This window comes from Sceloporus undulatus, chromosome 5 (genome assembly GCF_019175285.1).
Source record: "Sceloporus undulatus isolate JIND9_A2432 ecotype Alabama chromosome 5, SceUnd_v1.1, whole genome shotgun sequence".
In the NCBI taxonomy this organism is placed as follows: domain Eukaryota; kingdom Metazoa; phylum Chordata; class Lepidosauria; order Squamata; family Phrynosomatidae; genus Sceloporus; species Sceloporus undulatus.
In genome coordinates this window covers 187584146-187588349 of record NC_056526.1, presented here as the reverse complement: position 1 = coordinate 187588349, position 4204 = coordinate 187584146, and the positions used below count along the sequence as shown (strand labels likewise).

The window sequence follows — 4204 nt, the reverse complement described above, 5'->3', positions numbered from 1 at the left end:
AAAAAAAAAAAAGGGGGGGGGGAATCTTATGAAAGTAATGGAGTTGCCATAACTCAACAAGTGACTTGAAAGTGTGCGTGCGCACGCACACACACACCATGTGCTCCATGCAGAGAAATACACATAATATCTGCTGCATGGAGAGAAATCACAGCTGAGTGGCAGAATGTGCATGGAGAAAGTTTCAAGCTCCATTGCTGGCATCTCCAGCGACAAGGACCAGGCCGAAGGTGATCTGCTCAACATCTTGCAAAGCTGCTGCCAATCAAAGGAGACAATTTTTGTCTGCAAGGACAATACTTTGTCCTTCTGGTGTTTATGAGATTAACAGACTCTCCTCCATTAGCCCAAGTCCTTACATATACTGTACACATCAACAGGTGTTAAAGGAAATCAGAAAGGAAGGGTTTGACGTGTATGATCAGTGCTCTTCTGTGCTGTTCTGAAAGTGTGTTAATACTGTACAGGAAACTAGGTTCCAAAACACACTGCAGAAATAATCCAGTTTGAGACCACTTTAACTGCCCTGGCTCAGTGCTAGGGAATCCTGGGATTTGTAGTTTATTGTGGCCCCAGAGCCCTCTCAAAGAGAAGGCTAAATGTCTCACAAAACTACAGTTCCCAGAATTCTCTAGCAGTGAGCCAGGGAAAGCTGTCTCAAACGGGATCATTTCTGCAGTGTATTTTGGACCACATGTCAGCATTGCGAATAAAGATGGAGTCAACGATGTGGATGTATTTGAAACATGTTCAAGGCATGCAGAGCTTTACTCCAGGTCTATTTGCATGGATTATTCACGCAACAGACAACACAAATCTTTTATGGAAACTTGGAAAAAAACAAACCCATGATTGATTCCCCAGGTTAAGTGGGTTTTTTGTGTTGGCAGCCCCCCAAAACATGCCCAGGTGCATTCAAAATGCATGTGAACAGCAAAGATTTAACCCACATTCTACCAGGATTGTTTTCATCATCGGAATAACCCCTGAATAGCATACTTAATATAGTTTTGTCATCTATTTGTGCATCTTAAATACCTGAAATTGTTTGTCTTGTATTGACAGAGAGAAAGAGCGCTCACAACTCACACAGCTTGTCCCAGTAAGTGCATTTGCCAGACAGTCCCTTCCAGGCCAAAGCCTCATTCCTGTCCTTCCCAACATCCACTTGCCAAATCCTGTTCTACAGAGGAAAGTCTCCTTTTCCAGCCCCTTTTCTTACTTCTTGGCTGGCAACCGGGTCGAGGGAGACAGGCCAGACAACAACATCCAAGAGGGAGCTGCATCTGGCTGGGTCGGAGGACTCCATTTCCCACAATATTCTCACAATACACACTTAACATTCTGCATAAATACTGGGTTGGGGGAGTGGGATCATGGCTTCCTTTGAGGATGGATGCTTTGCAGTTAAGGACTGACAACACAGAGAGAGAGGTGGAAAGTAGAGGACTGGAAAGGCTCTTCAGGAGAGAGGAGAGTTCTAGATTGAACCCCAATTCTCTTCCATCCTCAACCCCAAAATTAAACTGGAGAAAGGAGGCGACCAAAGAGACTTCCAAGATCCTGGAAGCAAGGAAAAAAGAACCAAGATGCATCATGTAGAGGGGAAGGGCTCTCCCTCCCAAAATCAACATCTGGAAACAAAACATCCATCCAAAGCTATCACTTTTCTATGTTTCTAACTGTATTGTTCTCTTAACGTTTCTGAGCTGCTCTGGGTCCCAGTTCTGGGAAAAGGAGGGGATATAAATAAATGTAACAACAACAACAACATCCATTTTGGAAGGGCGGGGATTGTGAAATGTGGGTCCAACCCACAGAGGTCAAAACAACTGAAAAATAAAACAAAACCTATTAGGAATATCCTTTTTCAGACAGCTTCCTTGAAATAAGATAACTGCCAACCTTTAAAAAGTAATAATAATAATAATAATAATAATAATAATAATGTGGAATGTTGATTTGTTTTTTGTGAGGGAGACACACTTTAAAAACAGCAACAACCCTGCAACCCTACATACACTTTCCTAAGAGCAAGCAGTATTTGCTCTAATACGAGACTTTTCCTTGTACTCTCCCCTGCTAACAAACACATGGACTTTAACTTGAAATAGGTTTGCCTATTCCCCCCCCCCTCCCAAATTTAAAAACAAATTAAGTCAAGAAAGGAGCAAAAGGAAGGTAATTGCCTTTGGCTCCCAATTTGCCAGTTATTGAGGAGGGAGAGAAAAGGAAGGCGGTCTCTGGCCCCACCGTTTGCCACATGTTTTTCAAATTGAGTTGAGAAGGGAGGAAAGCGAGAGCCCTCTTCCTTACCCTCCTCTGCATTTGCCAACAACGTCTTTTAAAAAATTAAACTGCAATTTAAAATAAAATAATATTCAAGTTGGGGAGGGAAGAAACATCTGGAACAAAAGTATTAGACTACCCTAAAACCAGGTTGAAACTACCTCTTGCAGAACATTTTCTGCGATGGCCCCTAGACTTTGGGACAACTTACCGGAAGAGATCCGCCTGATCACTTCTTTGGAAGCCTTTAAAAAGGTGCTTAAGAGGGATCTCTTCTGGAGGGTCTTTCCAACCGATCTCCTTTAATCTGATTCTGAATACTATTTTACACCTGAATATCATGACTCCATCCTCAGGATTGTGAGCAATACTGTAACCACGCTTCCTTTTTGTTTTATTGATGTATTTCAAATTATATATGTATTTTTATGATGTTTTTACTTGCTGTAATCCTGCTTCGATCCGAAGAGAGAAGCAGGGAATATAAATACAATTATTATTATTATTATTATTATTATTATTATCACTCATTTGCTACTTTTCTTTTAAAAAATAATAATTGTAATGTTTTTAAAAATTATATCAATTTTTAACTTTAACAAATAAAATAAAATTTCAGGTGGGAGGGGAGGGGAGAAGCCAGACAGAGTCCCTGTCCTCCCCATTTGCCAAGGAAGATGTTCTTCAAGAGGTGAGACAGACCAGCAAGGAACATTGCCATTGGGGTGCATTGGGGCGCAGAGACCGGATGCCGCCTGCCCTGAGGATGGATGGGGTCACGCTGCCTGAACAATCTCACGACGTTTCTGCAGAGGTGGCAGCAAGGCATTCCTTAGGGGCCGTCTGTTAACCCCCCAAAAGTAACTGCTCCAAGGAGGAGGGAATTAAATGGGAGCCAGGTTCCTGGAGCCCCGATGGCCCAGTGGCTAAAGGCCTCGACCGCAGGGCTGGGAGTTGGATGCCAGCTGGGGCTCTGCGTGGACTCGGTTCTGCAAAGCTTCTGGGGGCAATTGACTTAGGCTCTGCAAAGCCCTCAGGGACTGCTCAGGTCATTGGGAAGGGATACAGAAACCTACCTTTCCCAGTCTGTGTCTATGTGTGTGTTTGCCAATTTATGTCATTGTTTTAAGATTAAAAACTTACCTTCTTTGCCCAGATGGAAGGGGAGCGGCTCTTCTCTGCCCAGCGGAGGCCGAGGAGGAGGCTCTCTCTCGGGAGGGAGGCCCCGTTCTTCCCTCCCTTCAGCCCTGGGTCAAGCGAGGGAGGAGCGCCGCGCTTCTCTCTCTCTCCTCCGCTCAGCGCCCAGCGGAGACCGAGGGGCCCTTCGGCTCCAGGTGCGAGGGGCCCTGCCGCTCTTCTCCCCTCCGGCAGCAGGGGGCGCCCTTCTCCCTGGGCAGCGGGCGAGAGGGGCGCCGCTCTTCCTTCCCTCCGGCGGCAGCGGGCGCCCTTTCCTCTCTGCCTTCCCTCCAGCCTCAGCCCCGGCGGCTCCTCCCCTTCCTCAGCGGAGGCAGCAGCAGCAGCGGCGGCTCCCTCGCCTGCTCCCCGCCGCCCTCGAACGCTCCGCGCCGCCGCCGCCGCCGCCGCTGCTCCTCCATCCACGGAGGGGAGGAGGCGAGCGGCGGAGGCCACGGAGGACGCCCTTCCCCTTGGGGCGACCCTGAGGCAAGAACCCCGACCGGAGCGGGCTGCTTCTCCTCGGCTTGGCTTTGCCCGCCTTCCTTCCTTCCCTTTTCCCTCAGAGAGAGAGAGGCTGCTGCTGCTGCTGCTGCGGCGACGCCTCGCGCCTCGCTCCGCCCCTTTCGCCTCCGCCGCGTGGAAGCCGCCTCGCCATTGGTCCGCTGAAAGGGCAGCTCTGGTTGGCTAAGGCGCGCCAAGAGGCTCCGCCCCTTCTCCCTCTTTCTGCCTCCAAGGGGTC

The 4204-nt window shown here is 48.2% G+C and overlaps 1 protein-coding gene across 2 annotated transcripts in view; it reads right to left on the bottom strand.

The window, feature by feature from the left end:
• Positions 1-4001, bottom strand: part of PTPRA (protein tyrosine phosphatase receptor type A) — a 604614-nt gene extending 600613 nt beyond the window's left edge. Inside the window, exon 1 of one of the 2 annotated variants that reach the window (XM_042466814.1) lies at positions 3433-4001. The gene's annotated coding sequence lies outside the window, so the exon portion shown is untranslated. The remainder of the gene's footprint in view (positions 1-3432) is intronic. The other variant, XM_042466816.1, reaches the window with a different exon arrangement.
• Positions 4002-4204: the final 203 nt, after the last annotated feature.